The sequence below is a fragment of the Camelus bactrianus genome, chromosome 5 (genome assembly GCF_048773025.1).
Source record: "Camelus bactrianus isolate YW-2024 breed Bactrian camel chromosome 5, ASM4877302v1, whole genome shotgun sequence".
Lineage (NCBI taxonomy): Eukaryota > Metazoa > Chordata > Mammalia > Artiodactyla > Camelidae > Camelus > Camelus bactrianus.
Window position 1 is genome coordinate 85,382,813 of NC_133543.1, and position 17,778 is coordinate 85,400,590.

A 17,778-nucleotide genomic window follows, 5' to 3' on the forward strand; every position below is an offset into this window, starting at 1 on the left:
AGATAGTGTAATACCCCATATCCAATACAGTTTCCCCAGCATGCAGATGACACACAAGAACTTCATCCCTCCCATGGCCAGCTACATGGAATGAAGGATGGTTACTCAATGAATCAGCCATGTCCTTCCCTGCAGGCGATGTGACCAGTATGCCCATAGCGAAAAAAAAATCTGTCAGTGCATCTGTGGATTTGTTGGGCCTGATCTACTCCGTGCCTCCTCCAGCAACATATTTAGCCACTCTCCTCATCTACTAATAAAATAAGATGTGACGTAGATCCCACATAGCCATGTTGGGATTCGTAATCAGGCCAGGAAAACCAGTGGTTAAATGGAATTAACAAAGACCTCTATTATGTTGTGTTGGTTTTTCTAAGAGCTTTAATGAATTATAATTAACAGCATAAAATTCACCCATTTTTAAGCATAACATTTAATGATTTTTACTAAATTTACAGTTGTGCAAAATGTGCAAACTTTCTATCACTCCAGAAAGATCCTTTGTCCATTTGTAGTCAGTCTTTGTTCCTGTCCCCTGCCCCCAGCCAGCCATCATTCTGCTCTCTGTCTCATTCATTGGCCTTTCCCAAACTTCTCAAATAAATGGAATCATCCCACATGGAGTTTTTTGTGTCTGGCATCTTTCACTTAGCATAACATTACTGTTACGGGGCTCTTCAGCTTCGTAGCATGTATCGGTACGTCTTTACTTTTCGTCACTGCAGAGTATCTCATTGTATGGAAATACCACATTTTGTATTGTCATCCACCAGTTGATAGACATTTGGATTTTTTGCAGTGTGGCACTATTAAGAATAAACCTGCTATGAACATTTCTATACATGCCTTTGTACAGACACACATTTTCATTTCTCTTGGGTAGGTATGTCGGAGTAGGATTGCTGGGTCCTATAGCAAGTTTATGTTTAACTTTTTAGAAACTGCCAAACTATTTTCCAAAGCGGTTGTACCATTTCACATTCTTGCCTGCAATTTATGAGGCATCTAGTTTCCCTATCTCCTCACTAATAGTTGTTATTGTCTGTCTTTTTTCACTATCTTTTTAGCGAGTTTGTTTTTAAGACTCAGATTTTTCTCACTCCTCAAGCCCCAGAAACCAGCACGGCTAAGCCTAGGATCTGGGTCATCACTGGCTAAGGCTTTTGAGACTGTGGCAACTTAGGGAAGTCCGGCTGTGGGAGGCAGACAGCTACGTGCTAGTTATTGTAACAAAGAAGAGGTAGAGCAAGGCTAGACTTTATTGGCTAAGTCAGAAAAACTTGTTCTCCTAAGAACAGAAAGTTCGCTTTAGATTAGAAATGATCTCAACTTGCTCATGCAAGAATTAGTAAACATTTATGAGCACCTGTAGTCAGAGGAAAAAAGGTATTTCTCATATACTACATAAAATGAAAGTTAACTTAAATACTTTTTGACTATCTGTTGAGAATAAAACATCATATTGGGAGATAGAAGAGTAAGCCAAAATCCCTGATTAAAGAAGTTTGAAATCTGCTCAGTCTGGTGTATGGAAGTGGGAGAGAGGAGGTAGGATGGGGAGGGAGTGGTACCACTGCCTCTCATTGATAAAAATTGCTGAGTCACAGACACCTTAGCACGTGTCTAAGTAAGTGTGTATGCATGCAAAGGGGTAGGAAATTGAGTAAGTACTAGAAAAAGATAATTTGGAGGGTTAAAGACTATAACCCCAAAGTCAGCCTGTATGTACACATTACTAATTCTGAGAGTTTTGAACTGCCTTCTTCTTAGTGACCCTTAAGAAACTTCCAAGTAGATCCATTTTATGACTCATTGCCCATGACTTTAAAGCTATTTCAAGGTTGGTCAAGATCTTGTGCAGTTAGTTGGCGAGGGGTGGGAGGAGGCAAACCTGGAAAGGGAGACAGTCTTGTGACTATGTACTGCAGGCTTGCCTTGTGCGGGGGGAGAAGGATTCAGTGTGCTTCTCCATTCCTTACAGAATAGCATTTCTCAGTGTCCCTCAGGTGTGAGCCAGTGATGCGCTGGGACTTTCTGAAGTCTGATTGGCCAGCAAGAGCCAATTTTGTGCACTTCCCAGATCCACGTTCAGTGAGGTCTAGAACCAGCAAACACTAGGAATCAGGCCTTCCTTCTCACTGCCCACCCTAGAAACCTGTGTTTCCCAGCACACCATGGCCATGACCTGTACAAACTCTAGCAGAGCATTATGGGTGATCTTCCTCTGAGCACAGGGCAGGACCTGAGGGTAACCTTGTAAGGCATCTGCAACAAATGCTACAAATGGTTTAACAAGTAGAAAATAAAGACTAGGTACTTTTACCATGGGGTTGGGGGTTGGCCATTGGGAAATTAAGCTCACATCTTGTAAGACATATAAAACAGCTTCATAAATAACTATAATAGGAGACAGAAGGTAGTCAGAAGCACCAAGTGCAAACTGGAGATGATTCAGGGGAGGTTGAGGCTGAGTACCCAGTGCATTGCAATACAGGCCTTAGAACCAGAAAATGCTCAGGTTGCTCTCAGGTTTGAGGCACCTGGTATACTAAAACATGAGGAAATGCCAAAACAACATTATAAAAATAGTAGTGTGTTTTAAATGTTTTCACTAAGCATCATACACACGAAACACAATGCCATATAATTGCAGTATTCATAAAAGCATTATAGGAGTTATTAAAATATTAATTCACTGCACTCTACAGGGGGTATGGTTTAAATTAAAAGTTGTCTGATAAACATCTTTGAAAACTGCTAGCTAATCTCAGTGACTGCCTGTTAAGCCTCACTGGGAAGTTAAGCCTAAACCCAAGGACCATCAGGACAGAAAGGCCCTGATCCCAGAGCCTTTCTTTCACATGCTTGTGTTCGGGATTATAGCAAAACCTTCATGAAATCCAGGCAGGACCTTGTCTGTCATCTATAGAAAGAAGTATTTATCCAGTAGAACTAGGAAATTTTAATTTTGCATAGGTGAATTGCTCTAACTGAAGTTTATCTCCCTCAAATGCCCAGTTTTCACTATATTTTATGGGAAAATTTCCACAGCCTTCTACTACAGGCTTTTGAAAGTAACATCTCCTACTCTTGACAGTCAGGGCTACTGTTACTGTCTGCTCTCATCGCACTCTGTGGCAACTGACAATCCAGTTTTGCCCTTTTAAGGTTCTTCTGCTGCTGTCTCGATGCCAAAGTCACTTCCTGCTGCGGTTGGCACACCTGCCCCTCACAGTGTGTCTTTTTTCTGGTTGGTGGTTACTCTATACCCTGGGCTGCTGCAGTTTGGGGAGTCAGATAAGCAGTGTGTTTACATTTGTTATGGAGAGTCTGTAAAATGGAGGGAGGGGCCTGTGACATCTCAACCCAATGGGGCTCCATAATCTAACTTTTACACAGACTTTGAGGTTTAGAGGCTGTACGTGGAGCTAACCGTTGTTGCTAGAAATACGGTAGCTATATGAGGAATTGTTAATATACTGTTGTGGCCTAAAGTGTGTCCCCCTCTAAATTTATATGCCCAAATCCTAATCCCCAGTGCCTCAGGATGTGATTGTATTTGGAGATACGGTCTTTAAAGAGATGATTAGATTAAAATGAGTCATTAGAATGGGCCCTAATGCAATGACCAGTATCTTTATAAAGAGATTAGGACACAGACACACACAGAGGAGACCATGTGAAGACACAGGGAGAGGAGGGCCATCTACAAGGAAAGGAGAGAGGCCTCAAAAGAAACCAACCTTGCTAACACCTTGATCTTCGACTTCTAGCCTTTAGAATTGTTAGAAAATAAATTTCTGTTGGTTAAGCCACCCAGTCTGTGGTACTTTATATGGCAGCCCTGGCAAACTAAGACACTAACCAAGCAGCTTCTGCCCCTGTGGTGTAGTGTCCTGATGTGCCACCTGGAGCTGTCCTGAAGGCTGCCCTCACTAAGCCCATGTCTCAGGACAACACTTTTACTTAAGCTATTGGTAAATTATTGCTACCATTGATTTTCCAGGTAGTGCAGTGGCAACTCATGAAAGAGTAAGGAGAAGAGAATTGGGCACTGCAAACAGAAAGAGAAATGAGTTTCTGTGTATGCAATAATAATGCCGAATTCAAGAGGAAAAAATGTTTCACCTACAAGATTATTTCTGAGCTATCGATTAAAATCTAAGAAAAGCACCAGAAGTCATTGTCAACTCTTTTCTAAGCAAATATATTAGTCTGATAGGTACTGAGACCGAAAAACCCCATAAACTGGGAAATTTTATACACACAAAAATTTTTCAAAGCATGAAAGTAAATTATCAGAGTGTGTTCAGACAGAAACCACAGTGAAAGATGGACAAGTGTGTGAAATTCTGATTTCAATTTAAAAGGGGCATCCAAGAAAGAGAAAAGGCCCAGAGAAAAACAATGACAATTTAAAGGGGAAGAGGGACTTAGAAATGAGGACAGGTGGGACCAGGAAAAAGAGAGTGAGATGGAATAGAATTACACTTGAAATTATGAACATGAAGTCTGGGTGGACAGGGCCTGGTTCTCCAAACCCCAGGGTGCCAGACCTAATGAAAGCCATTGAAGTTTGGAAAGTGTTGTTTTAGGATAAATAAAAAGCAATCACTCTGCCTTATAAGTGAAAGACAGTATTCTCCTATCTTCCAGGTGTTGGTATAAAAAAAAAGTGTGTAGATTTGAAGCAGATTTGTATCAACGTATGTGTGGTTGGACAATACGAATGGTAACTGTGGAAGTCTGGGAAATTTCTAATCAGCCACAGTTGAATCCAGGGTGAGCAAACTCACTGATCCCAGAGCCCCTGTCCGAGACAGAACTGCTCTGTCCTCACCAGGCACAAAACAAAGACACTGCAGAAGTCTGAGTGGGTAGGGGACACGCAGGACAGGAAAGTTCCAAGTCTTCACTTACCTTCAGCAGGACTTTATTTTTTATTTCCTTACTAGATCTAAAATTTCCCTGTCTTCTTAGAAGTAGTTCTATGACTACATAAGTAGCAAAAATATGGTTTTGAACTGTTCCTAAATATTAAAGTAGGAAAAACTTAAACTAACTTGGGGCCACTTGCAGTCACTTACCTCCTATGGAAAAGCCCTGTTCTTGTTTCTGCACCATGCCTGGCAGGCACTCAGACTCACTCTACTTGGCCCCAGGTCTGTTATTTCTGGGCTCAGGGATGTCCCACGTAGACTTACTTCTAAAAAAAAGCAAACAGGTTCAAACTTGGTGTGGCCAAACCCGTGGGCAATCAGCTGACATTATTAACACATTTGCGCCAAACCCAGCACCTGTAAGTAAGGGCACAGGGCCTGGCAGAGCTGCTAACGAGGCAGATTCCAAAAAACCTGACAGACTGGAAAAGCAGTTGCAGCCGAGCATGACCAGGTGTCCATGAGTTGACCACTTAACCTCACCTAATTTTACTCCTCTGGTGACCAGAATGGCAGGAACTTTAGTCATGCAACTCACCTACCTCTGAGCTCTAATTAAAGTCTTCTAAGAGCCCAGACAACTACCCTGGGAATGCAGAAGCCCTCGGTCACAGTGCGGCTGTTGTTACTTCGTTGTTGTTAGTATTAGTCCTGCTTTACAATAATGATCCACAGCATAGCTGACTCTGAGGGTTGTTTTTGTTTTTGTTTGAAGGGTGGCAGCCAGGGTTGGGGGGCGTCTTTATTTGTATTGTGCCCTCTTTTTCTGACAATGAAGCAGGCAGTGTATTGCAGCAGGGATGGGGGACTTGCACTAAGACATCCATCTCCTCTCCTCGAGCCTCCTCTGACCAGGGGAATTTGCTGTGACGTGAACAGAGGAGGGTCGAGGGTGGAGGTGCTGCCTCGGGGCCGTCCATGACGTGTTCTCTGTGGACACGCACTGGTTAGCATGGGCATGAAACCCAAGCTCTTATTCAGAAGACTTTTTAGCTCAGAATCTGTGGTTTGAGATTTGAGTGCTAGAACAAAACAATCGGCTAGGGGTTAAAACTAGACATTTAACGTTCAGATTCATTTGAGAACCTGAAAGATACACACCCGCGCTCAGCCACTCAGCCCCACACACCACACCGCTGTGGTGAAGGTTACAGAGTCAAACTTTGACCTGTTCAATTCTCAGACTTAAGCCAAGTAAACACAAAGTCTTTGCATTTGGAGGACACTTAGCCATCTGTCAAGTCCAGATTTTACACAGCATCTGGACTCCCACGATACGTTACCAGTAAGTGGTCATGGACCTTTTGTCTGAATACCGCAAGGTAGAAGGTAGATTTATTTACTCGGAAACTAACGAGGCGTCAGCATCAGGGCCTCTCACTTGGGAGGCCTCTTCCACGCCCTGTACTAACCTTTGCATTCATCGGTTGTATTTTTTGTCTTAAAGAGGACATTCCAAAATGTATTATAAGCTTCAGGGCTCACAAAAGCTCAGGTGGGGACAATAATATTTGCAAGGTCAATCTGAAGTACTTCCTCCCATTGGAATAAAGACAGAAACGTGTTTTCCATAATACAGTGTTTTTTCCCTGCCAAAAAAGATAGAAACACGTTTTCCGTAATACAGTGTTTTTTCTCAGATTGGGTGTATTCAGTGAGTGAGGAGAATACTTGAGGGTTATCTGAAAGTCCTACATTTAGACTTAGCACCAATTGCTCTTTTTTTGCCCCAGTACCTTTACCCAGGCTGTTCTCTCTTTCTGGAAGCTCTTACCCCTTTTGTCTGATTATCTCCTACTTTGCTTTCAGATCCCAACTCACATGTCTACAAGGATGTCCTCCCTAATTTCCCTGATCAGGTCAGGTCCTCCTCTATGTAGTGTCACCACAGCATGCTGCCTACTGGCACATATCACACTGTCACTTCACTCGTGTGCATGTTTATTCCTTTGATTGCTCTCTAACTGTCCCACCAGACTGAACGATGCCTGAGGCCTGGACATGACCTCCTTTTTCTCACCCCTGCAACCCCAAGCTCAGCACAGAGCCCATCACAGCACATATTTGTAGACTGAATCAGTAACGCACAATGAGAGTTAAAAGGACTTGGTAAGAAAAGATCCCCTGGACTTAGGTTAAACACAAAATCAGTAAGAGCTAAAAAGTCAGTGTTATAAGGAATTAAATTTTAGCTCATTAAAATGTATGTTTTCTGACAATAATTCTCTGCTGGCCAAGAATGAAACAGGCTATCTTAAAAAGTAGAGTATGGCCCTCAGAAGCACATGTTTACTTCTAAGGATGTTAAAGAGGAAAATTCTGTAGATGGTTAGAGATGGACTAGGATCAGCTTGATCCTTTAAGAGTTGCCTCAACTAGAAACCTTGTGAGTCTGTGGTCCCTGACATACAGCTTTTATCAATGGCATTTATGATGATCTACATGTGTGAGAACACGGTGCTATGTTTAACAGGGAGGACATTAAATAGAACTAAATAGTTCCTGTTAGAAATTATGTTCAATATAAGTAGAAACCAACACATAGAAGTAAGTATGTGTAAGCAAACAGAAACATGACCGTTAATACTAACTTAATTCAAATATAAAGATTCTTTCCAAGATAAAGTAAAGGGATTGAATTTAACCTCCCACCTGAAGCAACTAGAAAACATTTTTGAAACAATGGTTTTGAAAATATTGAAAACCAAACAGCACAGGGCTGTGACCCTGAGAGGAGGGAAACAAAGAAGGTGACTCCTGCAATCAAACCAGCTTACTTCCTCGAGGCCGTTTCCAGGCTGCGACACAGGAAGGGGACCCACACAGAACGTGGAAAAGAGAGAGACCGGAGTTCAGAGAGGCCATGACAGCTAGGGTTTGTAGAAGACTGCCAGAGAGGAGGGGGCTGCGCCGAGAGGAATTTGGAGAAAGGTCCCTTCAAGTCTTTGGCTGAATGCTAATCTGCACATGCATGAGAGGAAACCACCCAGGGCTGGGGAGAGAACCCTGAGAATGAATGGGCAGAAAAGTTCTTGGAACTCCTTTCAGCCAGTTTCTGGAAAGACCTCTTCATGCAGAGGACGTCACACAGGGCAGGGGTTGGCAGACTACAGCCCACAGGCCATGTCTAGCCCATAGATTTGTTTTTGAGTGGCTTGCAAACTAAGAATGATTTTATATTTTTAAAGGACTGTAAAAGTGCACAAAGAGAAACGTGCAACGGAGACTACATACAGCCTGCAAAGCCTACAGGTTTTACCTTGTGTCCCTTACCGAAAGTTTGTTAGTTCCTGATACTGTCACCTTAGCAGTGGCAATAAATTAACTTCAAGCTAAAGGCTGCTCTGGACCCTAGCAAACTTAAAAGCAGCCCTTAAAAGGATCCTACAAATTCCTAGTAACAGTAAACAAAATCTAACACTATTAAATGAAACACAACAAAATTCAGTGCCCCACAACATAAAATCCATTCAATAAAAAATTGCCAGGCTTGTAAAGAAGCAAGAAAATACTACCCTGTATTATCTATCTATTGCTGTAGAACAGACCACCTCCAAAGCTTGGTGGCTTCAAACAGTAATCATTTATTCTTTCCTATCATTTCTTTGAGTCAGCGATTCTGACAGAGCACAGCAGGGAATGCTTCATTCTGCTGCACAATGTCTAGGGCCTGAGCTGGAAGACTTGAAGCCTGGAGGCTGGAATTTTCTGAAGTCTCATTTAGCTACATATTTGGTAGTTGATGCTAACTGTTGGCCACCTTTTGTAAGGAAAGAGTTAACAGAGCCGGTCTGGCTGCTTGTTCCTTGCATGTTTCCAAGAGAACCTGGACCATGAATGACCCTTGAGGAGCTGCTGGGAACATGATGATTTTGTTATGTCCACCTGGAGCAATGGGCTGTGCTATGTCAGCTTGTCAGATTGCTTTGCACAAGTATCAGGATGAACGAGATGCACCTGGTTTCACTGCCCTGCGTTTCAGTTGCCATGGCTGGTTGCGTAGCAAGATATGCTTCCGTGACCAGCACGCCAAAGAAAAGCTGTGGACCCTGAGACTCCAGCAGAGCTCGCTGGGTAGAGACATTTCACATGTGGTCCTACAGTTTGCTGCGAGAGAGAAAGCACATCCTATGTGGCCTCTGGTGAGGGACTCCGAAGCCTGTGCTGGATCCCTCAGGACTCTACCCAATGAAAGCCCCTTTCCTGCTGCTTTGCTCTGTATCCTCTGCTGTAATGAACTTTAGTTGCAAATATAACCCTTCTCTTGAGTCTTGTGAGTCCTTTTGGCCAATCACCGAAATAGGGGTGGCTTGGGACCCTCAAAACACGATGAAAGTATTAATCAAAAGAAAGCTAGATGTATAAGTTATCCGTTGCTGCATAACAAGTGACCTCAGATGCAACAACGAACATTTGTTATCTCAATTTCTGTGCATCGGGATTCCGGGTTTTCTTTTTCAGGGTCTCTCACAGTCTAGGTGCCAGGCTTGGCTGGGTCTGGAGGACCAGCATCCAGGCCCACTTCCCTGGTGGTTGGCAGGAGGCTTCAGCTCCTTCACTTGGATTCTCCACAGGGCTTCTCATGCCATGACTCCCCCCAGAGGAAGTGATCCAATAAAGAGACAGGGCCTATGAGAGAAGTCACAGTCTTTCATCATCTAGTCTCAGAAGTGAAATAACTTTACTTTTACCATATTTTATTAGTTACACAGACCAATTTTGGCACAGTGTGAGGACTACACAAAGGTGTTCATACCATGAGGTGGAGACCATGTTGGAGGCTACTAGAATAGCTGTTAACAAGAGACCAGGTAGATTCCAGAAGGAGTATTATCAGAGATAAGGGGGAATATTTCATCACAGTAATTTCCTCAAAAAGATGAAAAATCCTAAATGTGTATACTAAGCTTCATGCCTGATTCTAAAGCCCACTTGTGTTTATTGTTATAAGCATTTTCTGTAGCAGATATTGGCATATTTCTGAGTCCACCCATGCTTCTTCATCATCATCATCATAATTGTCCTCATCAATGTCAAGGGAACCCAAAAACCAATGTGTTTTTCTTTTATGAAATAATTATGGAAATGCTATGAAAAGAAAATGAAAGTTAATTTATAAATAGCTCTGCTTAAAGTAAAGCTCAGTAGGAAAAAAAAATCACCTAGGTGTTAAGAAAGGGCACGGAGATTTCAAGAAATCAGAGTTCAGCAAGGCAAAGAGGAAATCACAGCCACTAACGAGAAACAATGCCAAGACAGCAGAATGCGATGTCGAGGTGATGGACATTTTTGATGGTTAATAGGCCAGCAAATTTGACAGTGATGATGTCTGGGAAAGGGGGAGAAGACACTGGAAATTCTAGTAACTAGGCCATGAGCATGTGAGGATGAGACTTGTTCACCACTGACACCTTGGTGCCTAGTACATTGCTGGGCATATTAATAAACTAATATGAAATGTTTATCTCTTTATGGAAAAAAGTGTAATGAGAGAGCCTGCCAAAATGGGTCAGCAGCTTTCAAGACATCATTAGGATAAGGACTCCAGAATACGGACTTTTATGCTTCAAGACCAGTTTATCTGATCTCTTCCTAAATTCTAACAGCTTGTTATAAGAAGAAAAGAAAGATCTGGAAGAGAATTCAATGCAAGAGTCAAAAGAGGCAGATTCCAGATGTCCCATGGCAGTCGACACTCTCCATGATATGTCTACTTCTTTTATGAATTTTTTAAAATCAATTTACCTTCTGGAAACCTTCCATTCCAATCAAACTGACCAAATACGCTATCTTCTTGATTTAATTTTTACATCTCTCCCCACTTTTTAATATCTCTGAAGTCAAAAATTGTTTTACATCAATCCATTTAGATTATGGCCCTCCTTTGAACATATCCTCTATCAGGTGTGGAGTAAAAGGAACCCTCTTACACTGTTGGTGGGAATGTGAATTGGTTCAGCCACTATGGAGGATAGTGTGAAGGTTCCTTAAAAAACTAAAAACAAACTTACTATATGATCCAGCAATCCCACTCCTGGGCATATATCCAGAGAAAAATATAATTTGAAAAGACACCTGCACCCCAGTGTTCACAGCAGCAGTAAGTACAATAGCCAAGACATGGAAACAACCCAAAGTCTATAGACAGATGACTGGTCCGAGAAGATGTGATATATTTATACAATGGAATATTACTCAGCCATAAAAAAGAATAAAATAATGCCATTTGCAGCAACATGGATGGACCTGGAGATTGTCATTCTAAGTGAAGTAAGCCAGAAAGAGAAAGAAAAATACCATATAATATCACGTATTCATGGAGCCTAAAAAATAAAAAGAAGAATGAACTTATTTACAAAACAGAAGTAGACTCATAGACATAGAGAACAAACGTATGGTTACCAGGAGGAAGGAGTTTGAAAAGAACAATTCAGGAGTTCAAAATTTGCACCTCTTGGGGAGTGATGGAAATGTTAGCTATCTTGATTGTGGTGGTTGTTTCATTAGTGTATATACATCTATCAAAATTCATCAAATTGTACATCTGAAATGTGTGTAGTTTACAGGAATCATACCATAATAAAAGTGTTAAAATAAAGGCTATCTAGTGGGGGGGGGGGCATGGTCTCTATCTTCTCTCAGAAATTTGGCCAAAGATATTTTTGTTCCTCTTTTACATCAGTTGAAATCCAGCCAATCTTTCCAGACCCAATTTAAATCCAAAATCTCCTTAAAAACCTTCTGATCAACCCTTCCAAAGGTTAATTCACTTTCTTCTGACCCACAGTGGTACTAAAATCTAGGTTTGCATATTCTATTCTACTTAATATTGTAGTTATATGTGTCCCTGTCTTATTTCTCTTTTCAGATTATAATAAGCATCCAGAAAACAAAAACTGTCTTTTACAATATTGCACTTTCTGTAGCAACTAGCACATATTTTCCTCATTTGAACGATTAATAAATATTACTTCGGTGAAAAAACAGACTCATGGACATAGAAAACAAACTATGGTTACCAAAGGGGAAAGAGGAGGTAGGGATAAATTAGGAGTTTGGGATTAGCAGATACAATCTACTATACATAAAGTAAATAAACAACAAGGTCCTACTGTATAGCACACAGAACTATATTCAGTTTCTTATAATAACATATAATGGAAAAGAATCTGAAAATAAAAAATATATATGTATATATATATGTATAACTGAATCGCTTTGCTGTACAACTGAAACTAATATTGTAAGTCAATTACACTTCAATCAAATAATTTTTTAAAAATTATTACTTTGGTGAATGAAGGAATAAGTTAATAACTATACAAATTATGCTTAAGGAATACAACGTATTACAGAAGAATGGGAATAGTAACAATATGAGAAGATGGCCATCGTACATGGTTAAACAGGAAAAATGCAGGCTGCAGAACAGTATGTATAGAATGATTTTATTTTTGCTAAATCAACAACAAATTCCTCCCTAACATGCAGGATATAAATGTTTGTATGTAGTTAGAATGTTGTTTGGGGTGGGAGGAGAGTATAACTCAGTGGTAGAGTGCATGCTTAGCATGCAGGAGGTCCTGGGTTCAATCCCCAGTACCTCCATTAAATAAGTAAATAACTAAATAAACCTAATTTCCCTCCCCCCAAAAAAAATTTTTAATTAAAAAAAAAGTTACTTGGAAGAACATAGGCCTAATGGTTAACATCAATTATCTCTGCAAAGTGGGAGGCAGGTGATAAAATTATGAAAGTTCAAGGTAAATTTTCCCATTTTACTTGTTTGCTTCATACACACACACTCTCCTATGTTATTTGGCTTTGGAATTTTTTTTTTAAATTAACAAAGTATGTGTATATATTTCACAGTGAACATTAAGGTGGGGAGAAGGAAAGAGCTGGCTATCTTTCAGGTATGTAGCTTTATGGCGAAAAAGAAGAGAAAGCCCAAAATTCAGTACATAGAAAGTTGTGAGTTATGAGATATGACAACCAAGAAATAAGATTAATTCAGAAAACTATAGAAGAAAATGGTTTTTTGAACCCAGATGTAGCAGAATTCTGAGGCCTAGTACATTGGTTGATTTAAAACCCACTGTCACACAGAACAAAGTGGAAAGTACAGGGCAGTGGGGAAGCAAGTTATTTTAGCAAAAAAGCCTCTTGCTTTATGTTAAGGTATAATTGAAGCAAGATTCCTGTGCAAGAGACAGCTCTCAAATGTCTTTTTCTTCATAAGAGTGCCCCCATCGGAGGCCTGGTGCAAATAGAGAAGATTGTGTATTTATATGTAATCTCATGACACCATTGATGTTAACTAAGCACACTGAGTGAGATATTTGTATCTGTACATTTGATAACAATTAACTTCGAAATTTTTTTGTTTTATTTTCTTAACTGCTATTCATACAGCTGGCACTGTGCTAAGTGTTTACAGGTTTTATTGTATTGGTACCTCCTCACAACCCTAGGATACTACTGTCCCCATTTCACAGATGGGGAAACTGAGGCTTAGATAAGCAAGTAATGGAGTCAAGTTTGAACTCAGGAAGGCTGCCAATTGATGCCAAATCCCTTGCCCTTTGCCTCCACAAGTGTGTCTGTCACATAATCATACCTATTAGACATCCCATTATCCCTTATTTCACTTTCTGGCCTCACTGTTGTGTGAAAGTGTGTCCTAATTGCCCACATGTGTTGCCAGCATAACATAAGAATCACCAAAACACATCTCAGATCAGTTCTTCCATCTACTTAGCTCCCTGTTTTTATTAGAAATGTAAAGAACATTCTGCTTGAAGGCAGATATTCCCAAATATTACTATTTTCCTTTGTTAACTTGTTGCAGCTCCATCAGCCCTTAACTCACCTGTTTTCCTTTTTGAACAGTCCATGCAGCTTTATTCAGTGGAGAGAGAATGTTAGTCACTGCACAAAGCAGTGTAGGTTCACCATCCCTTATCTGCCAATTTTGAAGTCCAAAGAGGTTTGATAAATGAAAGACTTTTCATAACTCATGGGGCATCAAAGCCTGACAAGACCTGAACTCATCTGGCAACAAAACCTGCCCTGAACTGACTTGAGGCTATTTTTAATCTTCGTTGATCACAATCAGTATGAATGTTTATACATTTCACCACTGAAATGTCAATTTGTTTTATTACAGGGAGCTGCCCAAGCCTCACTCAGGGTTTTACGTATGATATAGAATACTTATATTTTTACCTATCCAAGAGCTAAAAAGTCCTACATTACAAGTATTTCTGGACCCCAAAGTTTTCAGGTAAGTGATTTCAGATGTGTTTCCTTTCTTATACTACCCCCCCACCACACACACACCTTTTTTAAAAAGAGTTAAAGTATTAAGTGTTTTCTGAAGTCTAATACTTCGACTTGGTGAATGAACATCTACGGCCATGTTATACAAACACTTTATGACTTTAGAATATTCGATGGTTTCATTGTTCATTGATTCTGAGCCACTGAAACATTTTCCCCCAATGGACTTACTTTTACTTTTTTTTCCCTCCTTGGACAGTGTCTAAATATGGGAGACTGCCTTATCAGGCCACTGGTTAGTTGTTTGTTTGACATTTTTGGAATATGTAAAGCAGTTTATAACCCCATGTGGGATCAGATTAACCATAATGTGATTAAAATTAAGGAGATCCAGATAAGCCCTCAGTTTCTGACTGATCTGGGTTTGTTCGATCTCAGTTTTTCTGGATATATTTATACAAACTCACGGGGTTCATTTTCCCATTCATCTGTCACATGATTTTCCTGGTATTCCAGCATATGCTCTCCCAACCTTTGGTGCTAACCTGTAGCATCTGAACATCCCTTAAATCTGACACTTCAGAAATTTAAAAGCTGCCACAAAATTATCATTCATTAAGTGAAATTTTCCATAATAGGTACCTGAGTTATGAAACTTAATTCTAAGAGCCAAGGAAAGATTCCCAAATGAAGGGGAAGGAAAAGCACTTCTGGAGGGCACTCCCTTGCTTTTCTGTGGTAGATCAGTTGCTATGACAGTAGACTGGCTCAGAGAACAGGTAACCTAAGTGCTTAAAATAGCAGAGAGTACTTCTCCCTAATGAATCAGATTCTGCAAGGAATCACTAAGTCTCACAGTATTTATATGAGCGCTGTTTCACCAGTCAATAACTAGAGTGATGTGGTAAGGTTGAAAACATTCTATTGCTTAGGGTTTTAAAAAAAGGAAATTCCTTAGTGTTTAACATACACAGGTGTATGTGCCTGTTATTTTAAAAGCCTTCCATTTACATAAGTTGAAATAATTTTGATTTGAAGTCCACACTTGAAGTCATTAATTCATCTTTATAACGTCAGTGTGGCATAAATGAATGCAGTGATTTTAAGGGACTGATTAAAGATGTCAAGTATATTTCCACCTTAAATTTTCATTCAGAAATAAATCTCAGACTCTTTGCTCTCTGGGTAATTGCTATGTGATGACTGCTTTTCTCCACATATTCTTAATGATCCTCAAGTCTGCCCTTTGTCTCTACAGAATACATATTGGGCAAGCAGTGGGGTTGAGGACCTATGAATGCATGAGCAGGGTGATGGCTCCCGCAGAAACTGGGGGAGGGGGACGTGCCAGTGGGGCTCCTGTGGGTTAGCAGTAGCTCTCTTTGAGCCGCCATCCTCGTTAGCAAGCATCCAGGACACCGGCTCCCTGAGCTGCCCTTTCCCAGCCAGTCCAGGCTGCTTTCACTCCTCAGTCTCTCCATGGAGTTTCCCTCATCAACCATGCTTGTGCACAGAGCTCACTCTGCTGCCAAAAGCAATAAATGGCCTGTCAGGCTAGATGTGCATGGGGCTGTCACCAAATGGGAACTGAAAGCCAGAGAATCTCATCTCCATGAGACACTAGGGCTATTTCAGAAAGCAGTAGTGCCAGCTTCACCCCTTAGTGATGGTCCTCAAAGGATAATTGGAGAGTACAGAGAAAAACCCTTAAGAAAATCTGAAATAATATGCTGTAGTGGGGAAATTCTGAAAAGCGAAAACATGCTACAGACTTCTGCTGCTTCTCTGTCTTTTCAAACAGCTACACACCTTGTCACTGTGCTAAAGCATGGATTTCACTAAATGAGAACTTCAGGTTCTCTCATAACATACATTTATTTATTTATTTATTTATTTATTTATTTATTTATTTGTCTGTCTGTCTGTCTGTCTATCTATCTACTTCCACTTAACCTTTCTCTCTATTTTTTTTCCCCCAGTAAACATAGCAATAAGGATATAGGAACATTCATTAGCATTTATTATCCATTGAGCCAGCATGGTGTTTATTAAGCATGAGGAGAAGCCAGCGAATGCTATAGGTGCGGTCTGCCCTCAGGCAGCTTACATTCTGGGGACCTAAGAGAGGCTGGGAGCAAAGGCTTTGTAAACAAGTCTCTTGTGTGGTGCTGCTGTGAAGGCTTGGCAGTTGTTGGAAAAGAACAAAGACATGTTGGTCTACATTAAATATTCAGGATTGAGTATCACAATGAAATCCTATAACAGGCTTTGGCATCACCCCAAATTTGAATTATGGGGGGATAAATGTTCTTGGTATCATACTGGAGTTTTTTGCGGAAAAAAAGTATTTAAAAAAAAGAAGCTCTAAGGCATTGTCTAAAATAATACTAAAATCACTGGTTGAAAATGAAAACGTTAAAAATTTCTCAATAAAAAGATACATTGTTATATCTCTGTATTCTTTGAATAGAATTTAGCCAAAGATATAAGTTAAGTAATCAGTCATTTCAGTCAAAGGACTTGCACCAGCTGCTCATTCACTCAGTGATTATGTAAAGGTTGCAGGTAGGGATTGCGTTTTATCTGACTGTCTTCCAGGGCCTAATTTTTATTGGTAGTTCTCATCCTTTCCCCCCTTCCTGAGAACTATAAATCCCCTCACTTTTAGGTCAACTACACTCACATCATCTCAGAGGAGATGCTGTCACCGCTCCCTGGGAGGCCCTGCTTGACCAACTTCACTCTTGGGAGATACTTTCTTACTAGGTTTCTTTTGAAGATCGAGGCCCATTTCTGGTTCTCTGCTCAGAAGTTACTAATATACATCCTTCTGGCTCCACTACATACCACCACTTTGTCCCGAGCCAGCCCACACTCTGCCAAAGAAGGATTCCCTAATTTATGAAGTCAGATCCACTAAACAAACTATCCAGCTCTGCTTTTAATGGCCCTGTAGGTACAGGCTAAATGCTTTTGCTAATACAGTTGTCAAGAAATCATGTTCGGGACCTGGACTGAGAAACAGGTGCCAAGATCAACAGCTGTGGCCCTGTACCTCCAGACCAAGATTAGCAGAGCCATAAAGTTCAACATCTAATCAAGAGTCCACCAGTCTTCCAGTTTTTAAATGAGACTGAGAAAGATAAATTGACTTGGAGAACTGCCTGGACACTACTCTTGAATAACCATGTCAGCCCCTTTTAATTATTTATAACAGATAGATATAAATATAAATCTCGAGCAAGCAAGGGAAATACTATCTCAGGTTCACTGGAAAGTGCACAGGAATGTTGTTACGGGAGGATTCTGGACCAGAGACAAGAGCCCTCAGAGGCCAGAGAGCAGGCCAGGCTGGCAGAGCTGTGTGACCCGCACAGGGCAGTACACAGACTCCCGGGAAACAGTAAAGAGCTGCCCCTTTCAGCATAACCTCCTCAGGACAGTGGCCAAACAGATTTATGTGAGCAATTCATGCCAGTTGAGGACCTCAGTACAAAAAAGATTGGTTTTTGCCTATAATCTTTGTTGATATATCTCAGTAGCACTTATTTCTGAC

At 40.7% G+C, this 17,778-nt stretch overlaps 1 long non-coding RNA gene across 4 annotated transcripts in view; it reads left to right on the forward strand.

Moving 5' to 3' along the window:
* Window positions 1-17,778, forward strand: part of LOC123615010 (uncharacterized) — a 66,260-nt gene that overhangs the window by 46,163 nt on the left and 2,319 nt on the right. For 3 of the 4 annotated variants that reach the window (XR_006722537.2, XR_006722535.2, XR_006722536.2), the window contains one exon: window positions 14,110-14,226. This is a non-coding gene — a long non-coding RNA (uncharacterized LOC123615010). Of the gene's footprint in view, window positions 1-12,277; window positions 12,372-14,109; window positions 14,227-17,778 lie in introns of all 4 variants that reach the window. The other variant, XR_006722538.2, reaches the window with a different exon arrangement.